This window comes from Podarcis melisellensis (genome assembly GCF_964234715.1).
Source record: "Podarcis melisellensis genome assembly, chromosome: 3".
Taxonomy (NCBI): domain Eukaryota; kingdom Metazoa; phylum Chordata; class Lepidosauria; order Squamata; family Lacertidae; genus Podarcis; species Podarcis melisellensis.
Genome location: NC_138530.1, coordinates 71,002,453 through 71,022,969, shown reverse-complemented (window position 1 = coordinate 71,022,969; position 20,517 = coordinate 71,002,453). Strand labels below are relative to the sequence as shown.

General features: G+C 43.6%; 1 protein-coding gene across 1 annotated transcript in view; it reads left to right on the top strand.

The window, feature by feature from the left end:
- The first annotated feature begins 5,373 nt into the window (after positions 1–5,373).
- The window catches only part of GPR6 (G protein-coupled receptor 6), a 42,673-nt gene continuing 27,529 nt past the window's right edge, over positions 5,374–20,517 (top strand). The window contains exon 1 of the mRNA XM_081905534.1: positions 5,374–5,597. The gene's annotated coding sequence lies outside the window, so the exon portion shown is untranslated. The remainder of the gene's footprint in view (positions 5,598–20,517) is intronic.

Sequence of the window (20,517 nt, the reverse complement as noted above, 5' to 3'; positions counted from 1 at the left end):
ATTGTTTTTATTACATTATTATTATTATTATTATTATTATTATTATTATTATTATTATTATTCTATCTTAAGCCTACCCACCATGTCATGTATTAATTAAAGTGATATGTTCACAAACTGCATTTTAAAGCCTCTCTTGATCATCCTGGCTTGTCCCCCAACCTCTCATCTGTTACTCTTTGGCCTCTGTTGCCAACAGGTGTCGTGGGTTGGCTGGGTGCAGATGAGTGCTGGGAGACAGCAGCTAGGGGGAAAGGCTCCGAGCCAGAGGATTGGTGGTGGGACAGTGAGGAGTGGTTAGAGGGTGGCCAAGTTGGGACAGGCTGCTGAAGAATCCAGGGAGTCTTCCCTTCCTGCTGTCACCGGCTCCTCTGCTCCCTGGTCTCTTAGAACACAGAGAGAAATGGAAAGAGCAGAGCAGACCCTGGAGAGGAGGAGCCTTAGTGGTGGGAAGGCGGGGACCTTCCATCCTCGCAACTGCCTCATTGGGGCAAGACCTACTGGGAAGAGTTGCTGGGATCACTAGGCCTGCGCTGTTATGGTTTGCTTGGATAAAGAATCAACTTCTCTGACACTGTGTTTTTCTTTTATTGCTGACCTACGCTTTATTCCAGCTCCTGACAACGGGAGGCCCTGTCCCCCCAGCTACAGTCTGTAATGTCATGGGGGAGTGGGGCGTCCTTGAACTTAGTATGAAGTAGAATTGGAAGTCTTAGAATCAGCAGCTCCCTGAACTACATTGCCCTATAGGTCTTGTAGACTGGATGAGTAGTTCTGGAGTATTTCAATGGAATCCACTAGGCCAGCAGAAAGATGTGAAATTCTACTTTGGTATGTGATATAGTTTCCTTAAAAAAACATTTGTCATTTATTAACACAGATGAAAATATAAGAAAAATCATGGTGCACATTGGGTACAAATTCAGAATATACTTTTAATGAGTTGCTATGTCATTATAAAAGGTGGCACTCAAAGACACCATTACATTTCTTCCTTTTATCCTTTCTCCTGTGAAAAAAGTTTCCAACACGTTTTACAATGTGTTCTAGACTCTTGTATTAGAAGGAACACTTCTTAGTACAGTCTGTACAATTTTATCATAGTTTTCCTATTCCAGTTTTCCACACTTGTAAATATTTTGTCTCTCCATTTATCATTGAGATCACTGAAGTTTTAGACTATCCCCTGTAACCCCTGTATCAGCTTTGTGTCGCAAATTTGGAGATGAGCTGCTCTTTTTCCCTTGTGACCTTAGACCATTGGTCTGACTCAGGCAGGTGGTTTGACTAAGGCAGCTTCCTATGTTCCTGCAAGGTACATAGAATAATATCATGCTTAATCTTGTTACGTGATTTATTCCAGTTCTTGGAACAAAATTCCTTTAAAAATGAATCCACTGACAATGAGTAAGGGGTTACTTTTGCCTACATCAAAAGTGGTGTCCTCTTCTCCCAGGCCTTTGGCCAATTAAACAATCTATGGCCTTTTAAACTGGGATGAGGGTGAGGATGTTTTGTTGTATTTTTTATGTTTATGTATTTATGTATTTATTGTTTATGTATTTTTGTGTTTTTATATAAGGGGTCAGCAAACTTTTTCATCAGGGGACCGGACCACTGTCCCTCAGACCTTGTGGGGGGCCAGACTATATTTTGAAGGGGGGAGAATGAACAAATTCCTATGCCCCACAAATAACCCAGAGATGCATTTTAAATAAAAATACACATTCTATTCATGTAAAAACACGCTGATTCCCGGACCACCTGCGGGCCAGATTTAGAAGGTGATTGGGCCGGATCTGGCCCCCAGGCCTTAGTTTGCCTACCTCTGTTTTATATTGTTATCCGCCCTGTGATCCTGAACTGAAGGGCAGTATATACATTTAATAAATAAATTGTCGGCAGAGTTAGTGGGTGATTGCTAATTACACCAGCAGGCAGATATTAGAAGCTACAGTTGGAAACCTGTAGCTTTGGCGTATTGAAAGGCATGCTGTTTTATTTCAAAGTAATTTCTGCTTGCACCACACAATCTTTGCTCTCTGACTAGGGCTCATTGATGGGTACTGCCATCTGCACACCTTATCCATTCAGCTGCTTGGTAAATCTTCAGCTTTCTCACAAGAAATCTGGAAAAGTGATAAGTTAGCTGAAGGGTTCTAATATAGAGGCATCATTGCCCACAGAATGCATGCTCATCCTACTGTCAGCTCTGGTTAACAGGTTGCCAGTGCTCACAACCCTGCAGAACCTGTTTATGTAGAAATGATAGTAGGAGAAAAGAAAGGAGGGTATAGATCTTGAGAAACAATCTCCCCCTGAAAGCTACTTTCTGTATCCAATCACAGATAGGCATCAAGGTGTTCATTCTGAAGCTAAATAATCAACTGGGGCGGGGGTGGGGGGATATAGACTGAGCTGGCAGAAGTGGCAAGTGGCTGCACATTTGTGATCCCATCTACTTATTACCAGCAATCTGTTCAAAAGGTCTAATGAGGTGAAGGCTGCCACAGTTATGAGTGCTGTTTCAAAATCAGAGGAAATGAGTATATTTCTGCTGCAAGTAATTCCTGAACAAATGATTGGATAAAATGAACTCAAATAATTACAAATATTAATATTTGGCTGTCACACACATTGTAGATCTCAGTGTGTGTACAGTTAACTGGGGGAGGAAATTAAACCAATTAATCTGTCTCTAAGAATCAGCCCAAATATTCAGTAAAGCCATGAAAGTCAACGACATTTTAACATGATTAGGTTCTCTCGAAGGAACATACGATCTTCGTTACCTTACCTGACTCAAGATTTAAAAATAACATTTAAATTTCATCTTCCAGATTTGTCAGCCTGGGAAAGTGTGAATTGATAATGCAATAAAGCCAGAACAGAAACTGGATGTTCCACCTAGCCCTAATCAACCAGCAGCGGTCAAGGAGTTCAAAACAATAATAGCCAACTCTCCACAATCTCATTTGGGAAGTGGATTTGCTAACCCTTTTAAGATATACCGTACTTTTGTAATTCCTGCATTGGAATTGCTTTGCTTTGCACTGATTATTTGCTACACAACTAATAATTTGGTTCTAATTAGGCTACCTGTCATCTAGTCACAGTCTCATCTTAACTCTTCTTGTGCAGTTCGCTAGTACAGCAGTCAGTGACTTCATCATGCAGTTAATGTGAAAGCATATTCTGTATGACTTATTTGCGTGGTTGAAAAATATTCTTAGAAATGTTTTTTCCTAACAGAAATAGAAGACTGTGTTTGTACACACATCCTGAGAACAGCAAAAAAAGAGAGAGAAATGTATGGGCACAAATTGAATGGGATGCAGTTAGGTTCACCACCACTGCCCTATTAGGTAAACCTATGGCACGCATGCCAAAGAGGGCACTCAGAGCCCTCTCTGTGGGCACACACAGCTTTGCCCCAGCAGGGCCATAGCTTCCATGCCGGGGGCGGGGGCGGGGGGGGGGAGGAGGAGGAGGAGAGGGCTCGCGCATGCCATCCAAAGCCTGTGGCACCAGGGCCTAGCGAGTGAGTTGGGGGGCTGAGCAGGCATTGACTTTTGATGCACCAGGGCCTCCCGCCAGTCTGTTTTTCCTACTCAGGAGTAAGCCGCCTTGTGTTCAGCACGGCTTAACTCCCAGGTCAGTAAGCATATTGTTAAGTTGTGGGCGAACGTATCAGACGACATAGCGATTCTTCAAACAGCTCTTCCTTTATTTTGAGGCCAGAACTGAACTAAGCTGAAGGGCTCAGTCAGCCTGCTTATATAGAGATCCAGTACCTTGTTACTGTAACAACTTTCTAAAACTATCCAATCACTGACCGTCACTTTCGATCCTTCATTTGCATACAAACTATCCAATCACTGAACGGCACTTTCGATCCTTCATTTGCATAACTATCTACAGTATTCCCCTGCTGGCCCAGGGTGAGAACTTCAGTACATAACACATATAAAGATGGCAACCTAAGAAGGGGCTGCTGGGTTTACATGTTCGCTGGGCTTTCCCGCGGAAGCCAACCAAGAAATTCATTCCATGGAGGCTGCGATCAAACAGCAGCCGAAGAAACAGCAAAATAATAATAATACCCCACCAATCTGGCTGAGTTTGTTTATATATATATGTGTGTGTGTGTGTGTGTGTGTGTGTGTGCGCGCACAGACAATCATTATCTCATATTAAAAACTGGGAGAGTGTGGAACCTCCTGGAAAAAAATGTATTTCCGAGGTTTGATGGCTCATAACACCACTTAGTTTTGGAGTAATACCAGTGCATTTTTCCTGTGGGGATGCAGGGGGACACATACCCCTAAACATTTTGTGAATTTAACAGGAGAAGAAATTCGCTGTGTTTGTTTTCCCCAATTTGAACTGTAATTATTTTCCCCTAGTGGTGATTTTCTTAAGTCAAAATGAGAGTACCCCTAAACATTTTTAGAAAAAAAGCACTGAGTTATACCATAAAATTATATATCAATGGAAAGATAATTTAATGAAGAATGTAATGCAATAACTTTTAGGAATGATTATTTATTACAACAGCAGTCATAAAGAAGAAACGTGAAACACACAGAAAAAAATGAGATAAACAGGTTCAATTGCCGCGTTGGCACTTTGCGATAAATAAGTGGGTTTTGGATTGCAGTTTGGGCACTCAGTCTCTAAAAGGTTCACCATCACTGTAATAGGGTATACAAGTGGGACAAGTTGTGCTCATATGACACAACTTGTCCCACTAATTGATATGAGCCTCAAGCAGGCCTTTTCACTCTCCCTCAATTTCCTTTTCTGTGGCTACTGGTAGTCCTCATTGGGCTGCACTCCCCTGGAAAGAACAGGTTGATATCTTGGGCTTGCTCCCTGATTTAACACTGTCACTATAGGCCCCTTTCCAGCTATAGCTGGTTTGGAAGCTATGGCCCCATTTAGACAGAAATGACTTGGCCCCTGTACTCCATGCTCTGGCAACTTCCAGATTGGATTACTGCAGTGTGCTCTACATGGGGCTGCACTTAGACACAACTTGGGACAGTTCAACTGGGCCAAAGTGCAGCAGCCAAATTACTGACTGGGGTTCCCTTTAGAATCCCACACAACCATAATTTAATAATAATAATATTATTATTACTTATACCCCACCTATCTGGCTGGGTTTCCCCAGCCACTCTGGGCAGCTTTCAGCACATATGAAAACATAATAAAACGTCAAGCGTTAAAAAAAGACAACCCATTTCAAAACAGATACACTGGTTGAAATGGGTTCATTTCCAGGCTCATTTCCAGGTGTTCCGTATTGGCATTCAGATCCCTAAGTGACTCAGGCTCCAAACAGCTGGGGGAAAATGCCTTATTTTCTAGAGCCTTCCTCACCCCTCTGCTTGGGCCTCCATTGTTCCACCACCCTCAGAAAGCAGCTGAGGGAGTGTGGCCCAGGAGCGGCTGTTTTCTGTGGCAGCCCCTCAGTTGTGGAACTTCCTCCTCACAGCTGTCTGTCTGTCCGGCATCTTTATTATAAAGCTTTTGGCGAATGCTAAAGACACACCTTTTTAATATGGCTTTTTACCCGCCTTAGTTTTGTGGTGGTAAGTTGTTTTAAACTGTTTTTATTTTTTGTGGGGGGGGGGAACTAGCCTACCCCTGAACAATGGCTTTTTATCCCCCTTAGTTTTGTGGTGGTAAATTGTTTTAAACTGTTTTTATTTTGTGTGTGTGAGGGAGAGGGAGAGGGATGGGGGGAACTAACCTAGCCCTGAACAAAGCTACCGGTAAATTTTCCTTTTTTTGCCCTGCCCACTTGAGCCTCTGGCTTCTTCCACCGAAGGTTGCTCAGAAGGGAATGTGGATTACTTGGAATTGGTAATCTGTTTGTTGATGGCTGCTAGACTGTGCATGGGCCTTATCACTGAAATGACTGGAGATATGAATGGTCTGAATGGAAATGGATGGCTGTAGTTTTGATAAAGTTATTTATTATTGTGTGATGGGGTGGGGAATCAACAGACACAGTTGAAGAAAATTGGACTGAATTCATTTCTCATTAGAACACAAAGGTGTTTTTTTTAATACCCCCCCCCCAATTCTAACAGCAATAGGAGTTGCTATATTTTGTATTTGATTCCATGATCTATCTATTGCAGATTCATACTTCATAATCATAGATAGATAGATATTTAGGAAACATGTATAAACTGGATTTGATGCCAGTGTTTCTCTCCTTTTGCTAGCCACCTGTCTATAGTAGTCAAGCATATTGGGTTGAATCCAGACTACATTAGTTGTGCTTATGTTCTAATAAGTTCAATGGAAATGAAACCATACCTTGCCTGTCTATTTCAGTGGGTACTAAATGCAAGTTTCTGAGTATGAATCCGTTCCAGTGTCCCACCCTGAGTGGTAACAACTGGTAGACTTAGATCCCATCTGCTCTGTACATTTAAAGCTGCATCATACCACTTTGAACAGTAATGCTTTCCCCCAAAGTATCCTGGGAACTGTAGTTTGTTTAGGGTGCTGAGAATTGTTAAGGAGACCACTATTTTCCCTCACAGAACTACAGTTCCAATAATGGTTTAACAGTCAATCATCAAAGGGAACTCTATGCATTGTAGCTCTGGGCGGAGAATCAGGATCTCCTAACAACTCCCAACACCCTTAACAAACTACACTTCCCAAGATTATTTGGGGGAGCAATGACGGTTTACAGTGGTGTGATACAGCTTGTTACAAGTGTTAAATGTATATAGTCCTGATAGGGCTTTATATTATTGTAAGCAGGCCAATTCTAAAGTTAGAATTCCAAAAAGGAGGTTTCCATCCAGTTCTCCCTTCCATCTGTAAATATGCAACAGTCTGAACTATGTTATGGTATTTCTGTATCACACCAAGATGATGAAGTTTAACTCTGTTCTTTTGAGGCATCTGATCAAGGCCTGTATTTTAAAATGAGCTTAAAGATATATTTGCAGATGTTTTTATGCCAGGCAGAAGACCAGCTGGCTAAGGACTTTGGCAGATGTTTATCCTCCTGGACAAGGGCCCCCCTGTTTTATAGCGGGAGCCAAAAATTCTCAAAGTTGTAAAAAGGGAATTACAGGCTGGGAGCAAAGGTTACTAGGTTACTGACCCTACAGAATACAATCAAGCTGCAAAAACACTAATTAAGAGTTAGTAAATAGTAGGATTTATTGTTTAACAGAAAATAATACCATGTGCCTCCCATTAGAGACTTTAGCCACATTTTCCTAAGGTTAAAGGGCAAGAGCTAATGGGAAAAGCAGCTGGCCAGGAAAGGGGGGTGTAAACTGAAGAGATTTTACTTTGAAAAGGATCTATGTTAATGTATGAGATTTGTTGGCTTAAATGTAATGATGCAAAGGATTTAGAAAGTAAGAAATGTTAGATTCTTATGTTAGATTCTTATTTCATTGATGGTGTGTGAGACTGTGAACCCAAGATCTCTGCTTAAGACAAAATGTAAGACAGAATGAGCATATGTTTTAGCCATCTATTTTGGAATAGAGGGGCAGCAAGGGCAAAAGGTGATCTGGTAATTAAGGTGCCTTGTTGAGGCAAATGTAAGATATATGGCTACTTGTTTGCCATTTATGGATAGAAGGAAATATAGCTCTTTGTCTCCCATAAAAGGTAATAGGAAATGGGTGTATCTTTTATGATTGGTTCTAGCAAACAGCCAATAGGAATTTCAACCAGGCTGATTGGACAGAGGCAGCCAAAGGAGGAGCAAGGGGGCTGGGTTGAGGAAATATAAGTGCTGGCCATCAGGGCTGGAGCATAGGCAGAGCTTTGGTAACCATATACCACCTCTGCCTATCATTTATTTGTCTGACAAATAAATTATTATTTTAATTTCTCTATTGCTGCGTTGAATATTTCATTCCAGCTAAGCGTTAACCACAAGCAGGGTGCTACATTTTGAATAATATTTTTATAAACACTTACTGAATAAATAGATTTTTGTAAGGGTAGATTATCTGATAATTTGGAAACACTTATTTTCCTGAAGATATTTATATCCCACCTATTGATTTATATGCAAAAATTTTAAGGCTCCTTTAAATGCAGAGTAAAAACCAATGCATCACAAATAGTGAAAGCAGAAGAAAACAAGATAAAGCAGCAGTAGAAACAAATAGCATCAAAACTTCTGAAACAGAAATAAAATGTCATCCTGTTCATTTAAGCACTTTGATTAAAATAATTCTTTTAACCTGGTGCCTAAATCTAAGTACGTTTGGCACCAGACCAATTACTCTGAGAATTACAACAGAGTAATTTTCTATGCCACCTAGAGCCTAGCATGTTTATTTTGGCATAATCTTTCATGGATGGAGTCTACTTCATCATATGCATGAAGTGTTATCCTTGTTTAGTAGGAACACACAAACATGCATGAAAAGGGAAAAATTGTAAACAGTGGAGTCAAATGGCAGCACAAGTATACTGTGGAATTGTTCAGTTTCTGTTAATTGATTCTCATGGGAAACTTGCAGATTCTGGCTTCAAACAATTAACTCAAGGCAGTGTCAATTTACTCTTGGCAGAAAGCCCAGGTCAGCTTGACCTAGAAACTGCTTACTCTGATTGGTTAACAACCAGCATTCAACTCTTAACTAGGGATTGCTAGCTCAGTTTGATGTGAGGTGTGTTAGGAGTAGAAGTGCTGTGTATGGTTTTGAGAGAGAGAGAAAAGAGAGGATTTATTTTGCTTTTATTTGTATGCAGAAACTCTGCTGGTTTTATTTTCTCCTTTTTAATAAATCCTGTAAATAGTTATTCTGAGTCTAGCTGACTAGTCATTTCCACCTCAACTAGCGTCTTCGCTGTGCAGGAAAACTCTGCTACGTTTGGGCTAAAGCCAATAGGGCTATGCCTGACACTTCAAAGTTCCAAGAGGAATTCAGGTAGTTTAGCAGAACTACGCTATTCCATAGATGGGTCACCACCAAAGGACTGGGCAGAAGCCCAGTCACCTCCTGCCTCATCCTCTAAAGGTGGCTAGGTGTTTAATAGAGCAGATCCATATGAAAGCATGAGGTTATCCCAATATCTGAGCTGTTTTATTGCTGCTGAGATATGCTCCATAATCTAGTTACTGTCTTCAAAGGCAGCCCAAATTGTAGAAATTTAATACCGATGTAACCAGAGCACAGATATGGTCAGACCCTCTCTGTCCAGGAAAGGGGCACTTGGTGCAACAGTAGAAGCCACAAGTGCTACCTGTGCACTCAAAAGAAGGGCTGGATCTTAGTATCGCCAACTTGCATTTGCGCTTTTAGCAGAACACTCAGAGTCCCAGGTTCTTTAGTGCAGTATTTATTATTGTGAGCTAAATATATATACAAATAGCTACAGAAGCAGTTCATATAATCAGACAGAGTACCTGCACCTTGAGGCAAAAGAAGACTCCACACTCATCCACACCACACCACCACAATTACTATTGGACAGGCTTTACTTTTAAAACGGTGACAGCCAATCATATTACTGCTGAGTCATCCTGACCCAGCACCTCCACAGAGAGTATTGCATCAGCCTGTTGCAGACTGAAGCCTGCAGACTTACTTACACAGCATCCTGTGAATCCCAACATGCACACCTGTTCCTTAAGAGGGAAAAGTACAATCTTATCCAGAACAGAGTAAACACTATTTTCCTGAACTGTTCCAAACAATTTTACTGTACATTGGCTGGCTTTCTCCACAGGATCAATATTTACTGGATCTCTTATCAGCAGTGAAAATTCAGTGCTGATACTGTAGATATAGGCATTCTGTAATGTTCATTATCTCTGAAAGATACCATAGGCACAAAGAAGGGTCAGTGTGAATTGAAATATGTCAGGCCAACATAATAACCAGCAAATTGCAAAGCTCTAATGGTCCTTCTTCAAAATAACAGTTAAAGAGTTCATGACACAGTTTCATGCTGCAAATGACACAATTCTGTCATTCTTTGCTATTAGACCTTTTATTTCACAGTTATGTGGCACTAATTCTTCTTGAATGTGGTGCACAGCATTTTGCTTTAGACTTTTTCTGTTTGATTGGGAATGACACACTGAAAGGAGCCAGGCTGGCTGCTTTATTGCCTCTGTCTTGAATTCTTTTTCTGCACATAGACCATCTCAAGTATCTACATTTAATGTATTTTACAAGTTTGGTCTCCATGCTCAGCTAGCTTTCACACTTGAAATGCCAAACAGGTTAAAAACACAAAGCCTCTTGAATCTGACCTGTTGTCCCTTTGGGGGGCATGTTGGAAGAATGAAGGGTCTTTGAGTGGCAGTCTTATTATCATTTATTAAATTTATATATTGCTCTTCATTCCGAAGATCACAAGGCAGTTTACAAGTTAAAAACACAGAATGCATAACATAATGATAAAAAATACCCCTCCACTAAGTTTTACTCAGAGAAGACCCCTTCTCCATAAGTAGAATGTGAAATGTGTTCATCTGCTTACAACAGGCATGGGAAACCTCAGACCCAGGGACCAAGTGCAGCCCTTGAGGCCTCTTTACCTGGCCCTTAGGGCACTCTCCAGGCCACACCCATCAAAAACCTTGCTTCACACCCCCTTTGGCTGTTTTTGTCTGGCTGGAATGGAACTTTGAATTCCAACAATGACTCTTGCTTGATGTCATGGACTGGCTGGATGCAGAGGAGGAGAAGGAGGCATCAGCTGGGGAACCTCCAAGGGAAACCTCAGGGGAAGAAGGACAACAATGAGCGACCAGAGGGAGCAAACTGGGAGGAGGTGTTGGAAGCTGAAGAGGATACAGGGTTTGGTGATCAGGAAGAGGCTGGGGCAGAGAGCCATCCAGAATCAGAGGCAGAAGCAGGGGTTGTTCAAGAAGCAGAGTGGAGGCGGGCTGCTGAAGAAGTCAGGGAATCTCTCTTCCTGCTATAACCAGCTCCCCTCCCCACCCCCAGTCTCCCAGAACACAGAGGACGGACCAAAGAGAAACAAGACGAAGGAGCCTCATGTTGGTGGGGAAGGACCCAGGGGAGGAGCCTTAGAGAGCAGTGGGAAGGCGAGGACCTTCAGTCCTCACAACTGCCTCATTGGGGCAAGACCTACTGGGAGGAGTTGATGTGATTACTGGGCCTGTGCTGTTTGGGTTTGTTTGAATAAAGAGTTAACTTCTCTGACACTGTGTGACAGAGACCTGGTTGGAGGAAGCAGATGGGCCTGTCCTTGCTGCCGCTTGCCCACTGGGTTTCTCTTACGCACAGCAACCCAGGTCATGTGGGCGGGGAGGGGGGGTTGCAGTGATTTTTAGGAAGTCACTAGTTTGCATCAGGCGTCCTACTGGGAAGACCCAGTTTTCTGAGTGCATGTTCTGGAAGTTGGGCAATAGGGGCAGTACAGGATTCCTTTTGGTGTACCGACCTCCCCGCTGCACCAAGGATTCCCTGTCCGAGCTGCTTCAGGTCGTGGCGGATGTTCTCCTGGAGACACCTAGCTTGGTTGTCCTAGGGGATTTTAACATCCATGCCGACACGACCTTACAAGGGGCCGCTCGGGACTTCGTGGAAAGCATGGCCTCCATGGGGCTGTCCCTGAATAAGTTGGGCCCAACTCATAGTCATGGACATGCCTTAGACCTGGTATTCACCTCTAGTGACGTGGGTGATCTGACACTAAGTAAAAGTGAAACCAAAGAAGTGCCATGGTCAGATCACTTCCTGGTGCAACTGGACTTCTCCGCGACCCTTCCCCTCTGCAGGGAGTTGGGACCAATTCGGATGGTCCGCCCCCGCCACTTAATGGATCCAAATGGTTTCCAGAGAGTGGTAGGGGATGCTTTATCCCATGTTGATGGCCTTTCAGCTGATTCCCTGGTGGCCCGCTGGAATGCGGAGTTAACCAGGGCTATTGACTGTCTGGCTCCGAAGCGCCCTCTCCGATTGCATGGAGCCCGGACAGCCCCGTGGTTTTCTTCGGAGCTGAGGGCGATGAAACAATCGCTGAGACGGCTAGAGCGTCGGTGGCAGAAAACTCACTCCGAATCTGACCGGACACAGGTTAGAGCTCAACGTCGAGCCTACCAAGTGGCGATAGCGACGGCGAAGAAGACTTTCTTCACCGCCTCTATTGCATCTGCAGAACATAGTAGCAGGAGACTCTTTCAGGTGGTCCGCAATTTAACGGAACCACCTTTACCACCGGGGCCTTGTAAAGACCCCAAGATCTCCTGCAACGATTTTGCAAAGTTTTTTGCAGATAAAATCACTCATATTCGGAAGGAGCTAGACACCACCGTGGGAGCAGGGCTGGGGCGGGAGAGTGCTAGAGCCCTGTCTGGTCAAGTTGCATGGAATCAGTTTCAATCCGTTACCCCCGAGGATGTGGACAGGCTGCTTGGACGCGTGAAACCAACCACCTGTCTCCTTGATCCTTGCCCATCCTGGCTAATAAAAGCAAGCCGGGAAGGGCTGGGCGATGGGCTCTGCGGGGTGGTGAATGCTTCCCTCTGTGAGGGAACATTCCCAGATCCGCTGAAAGAGGCGGTCGTTAAACCGCTTCTTAAAAAACCATCTTTAGACCCGGCCAGTATGGCCAACTATCGCCCAGTCTCAAATCTTCCATTCTTGGGCAAGGTGATTGAGCGTGTGGTTGCTGAACAACTCCAGGCATGCCTGGAGGATGCGGACCATTTGGATCCCTTCCAATCGGGGTTCAGGCCTCATCATGGGACCGAAACTGCCTTGGTCGCACTGGTTGATGATCTCCGGCGAGCTAGGGACAAAGGTGAGAGTTGTTTCCTAGTTCTGCTGGATCTCTCAGCGGCCTTTGATACAATCGACCATAACATCCTTCTGGACCGTCTAGAGGGGCTGGGAGCTGGGGGCACTGTTATACAGTGGTTTCGCTCCTTCCTCCTGGGCCGTGTTCAGAAAGTGGTGGTGGGGGATGAGTGTTCAGACCCTTGGGCCCTCACTTGTGGGGTACCTCAGGGTTCCGTCCTCTCCCCCATGCTTTTTAACATCTATATGAAGCCGCTGGGAGAGATCATCAGGGGGTTTGGACTGGGTGTCCATCAATATGCAGATGATACCCAGCTCTACCTCTCTTTCAAATCAGAACCAGTGAAGGCGGTGAAGGTCCTGTGTGAGTGCCTGGAGGCGGTTGGAGGATGGATGGCGGCTAATGGATTGAGGCTGAATCCTGACAAGACAGAAGTACTGTTTTTGGGGGACAGGGGGCGGGCTGGTGTGGAGGACTCCCTGGTCCTGAATAGGGTAACTGTGCCCCTGAAGGACCAGGTGCGTAGCCTGGGAGTCATTTTGGACTCACAGCTGTCCATGGAGGCACAGGTCAATTCTGTATCCAGGGCAGCTGTCTACCAACTCCACCTGGTACGCAGGCTGAGACCCTACCTGCCCGCAGACTGTCTCGCCAGAGTAGTGCAGGCTCTAGTTATCTCCCGCTTGGACTACTGCAATGCGCTCTACGTGGGGCTACCTTTGAAGGTGACTCGGAAACTACAGCTAATCCAGAATGCGGCAGCTAGACTGGTGACTGGGGGCGGCCGCCGAGACCACATAACACCGGTCTTGAAAGACCTACATTGGCTCCCAGTACGTTTCCGAGCACAATTCAAAGTGTTGGTGTTGACCTTTAAAGCCCTAAACAGCCTCGGCCCAGTATACCTGAAGGAGCGTCTCCACCCCCATCGTTCTGCCCGGACGCTGAGGTCCAGTGCCGAGGGCCTTCTGGCGGTTCCCTCATTGCGAGAAGCAAAGCTACAGGGAACCAGGCAGAGGGCCTTTTCGGTAGTGGCGCCCGCCCTGTGGAACGCCCTCCCAGCAGATGTCAAAACGATAAACAACTACTTGACATTCAGAAAACATCTTAAGGCAGCCCTGTTCAGGGAAGTTTTTAATGTATGATATTTTAGTGTTTCCTGGTTTCTATGGAAGCCGCCCAGAGTGGCTGGGGGGGCCCAGCCAGATGGGCGGGGTATAAATAATAAATTATTATTATTATTATTATTATTATTATTATTATTATTATTATTATTATTACTGTGTTTTACTGATGACCTGCCCCTGACTCCCACTCCTGACCCTTGCCTGGATGGGAAATAGACAAGTGTGTGTGTAGAAACTAGCCTATAGTAGGTGCAAAGTCTCCACTATTGCCTCTGGTCCTTCCCATCACCGGCATATGGCCCCCAGAATGTTGCCCACAAATAAATGTGGCCCCCGGGCTGAAGAGGGTTCCCCATCCCTGGCCTACAGGGCTGTGTAGGATGAAGGATGCAAGGATTCTAAAACACTATTGCACATAAATGATTAATGATCAAAGTATACACAGTTTTGATGGGGAAAAGGCAGTCTTTATTATGCTGTGAACTTTAGATTTGGCTGAAAACCCAAAATAATCTTGGTCTTTGAAGGGGGGAAATCAATAATCCAAAGATAGTTCTCTGAAAAGACCTTGTAAATAGTAAGGATGTTGCTTATCTAGAATGAAGTGTGCTGTTCCTCATTACAGACTGACAAAAGAGCCGAATGTGCTTAGATGAATGTGCCTCTTAGCTAAGTTGGTATCATGTCATGGCTTAGGCTGATGGGAGGTTTAGCAAACAATTCTGAGGAATGCAGCTGAGTGAAATACTGGCAGCAGTTAGTGATTTAGCCAGTAGTAAATAGAAGCCATTGTTGAAAGTACCAGTAAAAAGGCAGGTTACTGACTTAATGATAAATCATTAGTGATTGATTAATAATTACAGCAAATGACATGAAGACAATCCAAAACCAACTGTTCAGCCCTGCATTTAAAAAGCAGTTGTAGGGGAGAAAAGAAACCTGGCTTAAATGTACGCTTTTTGATATTCAAGCCATTTGTTTTAAAGTCCTATCCCATAAAAATATATCAGGGTTTTGTGATGTTTATATATTGGACAGGCAAAGCCAGTGTCCTTCTGAGCACATAATATACGTACAGTATAGAATCCACTCGCCGTGATTAGGAATTGTAGATGCATTAGTTGTGGGTGGAGTGGAGAATAGAATAGAATTGTTATGCAAAGAAAGCTACAACAGGACTTCAGTTTCTTTCTTTATATTAATGTAGGTGGGATTCAAATCATAAGATCTGTCAGTGGAAGCCCTGCACAATCACTTCTTGCACAACAGAGTCCCCCCCCCTTACAAAATTGGTTTTAATGGAGAGAACCCCATGGGAGGAGGAGGTGGGGAATCAGTCTGTCTGGAAGCCAAAATGTTTGCATTGGTGAAACTATCAGAAGCGTGTGACATTGAATTCGTCTTATGTCTGGAGGTTCTACCGTATGTTGCTATGGTTTCTGTTTCAAGGCACTTAGATTTTTAAAGAATTGCAGACAATGAACAGGTGACATAGAAATACGTGCCAGTGCTTCCCATTAAGATAATTCAAGAAAAAACTCTGGCAAATTGATATCAATCCCAGTATTATTGTTTTAAGCAATGGTCTGTCCTGGATGATTTAGAAAAGATGTCCCCAACTTGATGTCCTCCAGCTGCTTGGACTATAGCTGTGTCTGGTGGAGTCTAATACAGCTGGAAGGCACCAGGTTGAGATAGGTTGGTGATTAAAATTTGTGCAGTTGAATGCTAGCAGAATCAACTTTTTCTTTTTCTGTCATTACTCCTCACTATTGCCAGTTGTTTATAAAAGAGAGCTGGCATAGCACAGTGGCTGAGGAAATCCCCCGTTTGAACCTTGATTCCGCTAGGAACTCACTAGGCAACCTTAGGTAAACCTAAGCCACACTCTCTGTTTCAGTCCTTCCGCCTGCAGTATGTATAGCAGATAATAATATTGACTTCCTTACAAGGACTGCAGCTAGAGTGTGTATGCAAAGACCTTTGAACTACAAGTATTGTATAGGGATGGGCGAATTTCAGGGTGGTGAGCCTGTTTTCTTTTCCTGTTCCCAGCCTACACTTTGTCACCCTCCCAGTGCCATGTGGGTGCTGTCCCTCACTTGGTGCTTGGTGCCTGTAAGATGACAGCAAAATTAACTTGCATTTCCCAGATAGCAAAATTTTATTTAAAAGAAACAGATTCCTAGGAGAGTCAAACACATGGAAAGGTTGTTCCTGATATGAGTATCATATATTAGTCTAGTATATTTTGGAGTTATTGTTTTTTTACAAATTAAGAACAATGTTTGCACCTGGAGACTTGCTGAGCAATTTCTGATTTCCCTTTGCGTCATTCCACCCATCTTCTATCTATCAAGAACAAAGCACATATCGGAATACATATTTCCCCACTGCCAAGAAGTTTGGTTTATTCCTTTTCTTACTGCTTTTTTGCCGTAGGACAGGAGCTGCCTGGCAGCATTCACACTTATTTTCCATGGAAGTGACGGGCAACTTCACACACCAAATCATGTTAGCCCTCTTTCCACAGGCCGCAAATGGCACAGCATGAGGGGAAATGGGCTCCCTCTGCTCTTCAACCACTTGCAGGCAGCTTTGTTTGTTTGTTCAGGTTTGTCTCTGCAACTTGGGTTTGTCACAGGGCTACAAGAAGAAACTGTGCATCACTTCCCTGAACTGGCATTAAGTCAAGAGGAGGGGAGAGGACTGTGCGTTCCAAAGACAGCCCTGGCCACTTCCTTCGACTTTGTTCTTACTCCATTCGCACAGCCCACTGCCGCGGTATGCAGGTCTTCTGAACTGCTCAAACTTGGTATCAAACCATTCTTTACCCTATCCTTCTGGGTTTTTAAATATCTATGGAAGTGAATCATTGCAGTATCCAAGCAACAAGATAACAAAGAGAGAAAAGAGAGAACAATATTAGAGCCTATTGTGACAGGTACTTTTCTCATGGGCTCTGGAAGCCCTGGAGCATCAACAGAAGCTCACCGTAAGGGAGACATAACATTTCTCCACTTCTTGACTATGTGCATTGTCAGGAGACTACTGCTGTAGAAGAGCTGTGGTGCTTAATCCAAGGATGAGGGAAATGGTCTGGGGGTTTTTGAGCAGCCCACTGTCTGGCCTGTAACTCTCCACCCCTTATAGAATAACAGGGTTCATTTGAGCCAGAGTCCAATTTCTGCTAATGAAATAATACTTCTGCCAATCTGGTTACCCACTGCCAGCTTCAGAGCAAGTCACTTCAAGAATATATTTCACTAGCTGAGGTTTCATTGCATTTGATAGGAAAGGAAGAAAACAGGATGGAAAGTATCCCCTCCTGAGCCCCTGTCCTTCCAGCAGGGCTAGCACAAGAGTTTTTACTACCTGAGGCAATTACTGTAATTACTAATGTACCATCAAATCTAATGTGCACCTCGAAACAAAAAGTATTTGTGGCAAATGTACATGTGCCATTGAATCTAATGTGCACTTTAATTTTTGCAATGTAATCTTGCCCAAAACGGTATTCATTAGATTTTAATAAATACAGTAAATAAGATGGTTCCCCGTCTCCATTTCATGGAGCGGCAGCTGAATTTTTTTTTTTCAAAACACCAGCAGCTGTTAGAATCCTCCACCACATCTGAGGCAGTAGGCTCGTTTAGAGGTCCCATGACAGGCTGTGTGGTATACCCAGTTCTATCCTTGATCAGAAGAGAAATATCCATGGGCTCAGGAGGAACAACCAGGGAGCTGCCACTGCTGCCGTCCAGCATCTGCCACCTAAGGTCATTTCTTTATTTTGTTCTAATAGTAGAGCTGGCCTTGCCTCCAAGATACCAAGCCACCATCTCTTATTGGGGCTCTTTCTTCAGACAGAGCAAGTCTTCTTTCCGAAAACCAAACTGAGTTCCAGAATGCCTTTTGAACCCAGAAGGTCCTTGGCGTCACCTCTTTTCTTCCTCCCACTCCTTATGCTGTTTCTGTGGGGAGCATCAAAAACATTTCCTTCCTCCTGTTACTCCTGTCATGCCTTCAGGTTGGTAGCCAGAATTGGGAGGCAACTTTTTTGCCCCACATCCTAATAGTAAATGCCAAATTTATCAGGTAAGGTTTGATCTTCCACATCAGAAAGCATTGTCATCTCTAAACATCAACTTTCTGTCTGTAAAATTAACAGCCTCAAGAAAAATCATTCCAGACCTTTAGAAACAGTTGGATTCAAAGGGGGTATTGAATAATCTCATGGATCAAACCAAAATATTGAAGCTAGGCTCTTCTTTGTGACTCCTTTTTCTTATGAGAAATAGTATCACCTGCAAGAGGCTATTCCTTGGATGCAGCCCCTTATTTTGGCACATTCCTGTGAAGAGCTTTACTACAAATCATCACTGGTTGGTTTGTTGCTTGCCTCTTCACAGAACAAGCAGTCACAAGGCTAAGAACACTTGCAGGTATAACACTTGCCACTCAATGCTCTATTTCTGGCAACAGTAGAGTGTCTTGGTACCAATTGTACCTACCTACCTCAAGTGATGCTAATGGAACAGGGGGGCAGCAAACGTCTCCAATAAGTGATTGAACTAAGCAGGTGGAAAATTGTGAATGATGGACCATTTTACAGGTGGAAGGAACCACTGCCTTTTTACTTAATGTAGTTGAAAAGTAATGTAAGTTAACTATATACTCTCTCCTTCCTGCTCCTTGTATTCCGCAGCAATTCATTCATTCATTAAATCTGATGCTGCCTGATCATAAGGGCAGAGCATCACAGTGAACAAACAGCCCATATTTGGAACTCCAGCATGGTGTCATGAGCAAGGCGTGTTCAATAGTTACAATCAGTGATTCTGTGAATCTACAGTATATAAATTCAGTGATGGTCGAGACTTAAACAGCACTGTGCACAGAGCCCTAACTATCTTCCATAGCACTAAGAAAGACACTTTGCAAGCCATGGGCTTCCTGCACAGCACTATGCAAAAATAGGTCACCTGACATAGCTATGGTGTCAGGTGATGGTCAAACGTGGCCTCAGAGAGGGGGTGGGATTTGTCTCCTCTCACTCACTTTATTTAAAGTGCCAACACCAGGAGAAACAAACCTGTGAGCTACATCCAGGCAGGGTTCATGGGGGTTAAAGGGAGCAGAGAGTGCTGTGGATAATCAAGTATCACAAAGATAGTCTGAACAATTCAGAGTGCAGAATGCATAGGCAGCCCCTCCCCTCTCCCTCCACCCCCTCCTCTCTTTCCAACAACACCCCATCCACACAAGAGCACCTTGACTGCACCAGCCACAGCTTGTCAGACAAAGCAATTGCAGACTTTAAAAAGGTGATGAGGAAAATGAGTGTGTGTGTGCGTCAAAGAAATGGCTGGAAATGCTAAGAAGGACTTTAAATTTCAACTCTGTTGTGTGTTTACACAAAAGCTTCAAAAACTGGCTTTCCAACCTCACTGGCCACACACTCTCCACCACTGCAGTGGATACACTTCAACGTGAATATATTTGAGTGGCCAGTGAGGTTGGAAGCAAATTTACAATGTCATTGCTAAAATGTCTGTGTGCTTTTGTCCTATGTGAATGATTGAAAACACACCACATGCAATATGAGTATAATAAAATTAATTGTCCTAGTTGCCATGGAAACATACCTTTGGTAATTTCCTAGGCCAAATGCTCCAACTATCAAAGATGCATGCTTTATTTAGTACATTGCTAACATAAGTCTCCTCTCTTTTGATCTCTTCATCACGGGGGAAATAGAACCTACGGTTTGTGCAGTGAGCTGCTTTAAATGAGAATTTGAGGGATATTGCTTTCTCTGGCTTGTAAACTAACCAGTATTCAATCTCTAATCTTAGAAGCTCCTACAGAGCATGCAAACTTGCACCTTTAGCTTGTTTCCTAGGCGACCAATGATTGGTTTACTGGGTGACAAGACTAGCTCGATTTGAGGAATGTGCCCTTTGAACACATCTCAGTAGCGATGATTCATCAAAAAACACCTGACCAGCAGCAATTCACAGAGCAAAATTTATTTTATGCTAGGTGACAATTGTCTCTGCGGTTGTTTTCAGTGTGTTCCATACAGACCCCCTGCTCATTTCATGGGGAGTTGTGGTTCAATGCCAGCCAATTGGCCAGTGATCGATTTCCATGATCACTAGGGCAGTTTGTTTCCATATATGGAGGCTAGATTGGATCCTGCTTGACTTTCAGCTACCCCATGGGATGCTTGATAGGCCACACTGCCCCGATATGCCACATGTTAAGATATAGGTCACATCCATTCATGCTAGCTTTCCCCCCTGCTACTACCTTTTCAGGTTCTGCAACCACAAAAAACCCTTTCCGTTGTCTAAATGAATGTCAGGCACTTTACATAAACAAGTGTGATTTGCACAGTCTACTATTTTATTGATTTTACACTTTTTAGAGGAGGTGAAAGGAGGCATAATACAGTGAGGATTTTACTAGGGTACCTAGAGGAAAGATGTGATTAATCCATTTCTGATTTCTTCCTCCTTTTCTCTGATACTGGAGGACTTGCTCAGCAAACCCATATATTTACAAGCTTGTTTATTTATTTACAGCATGCATAAGCTGT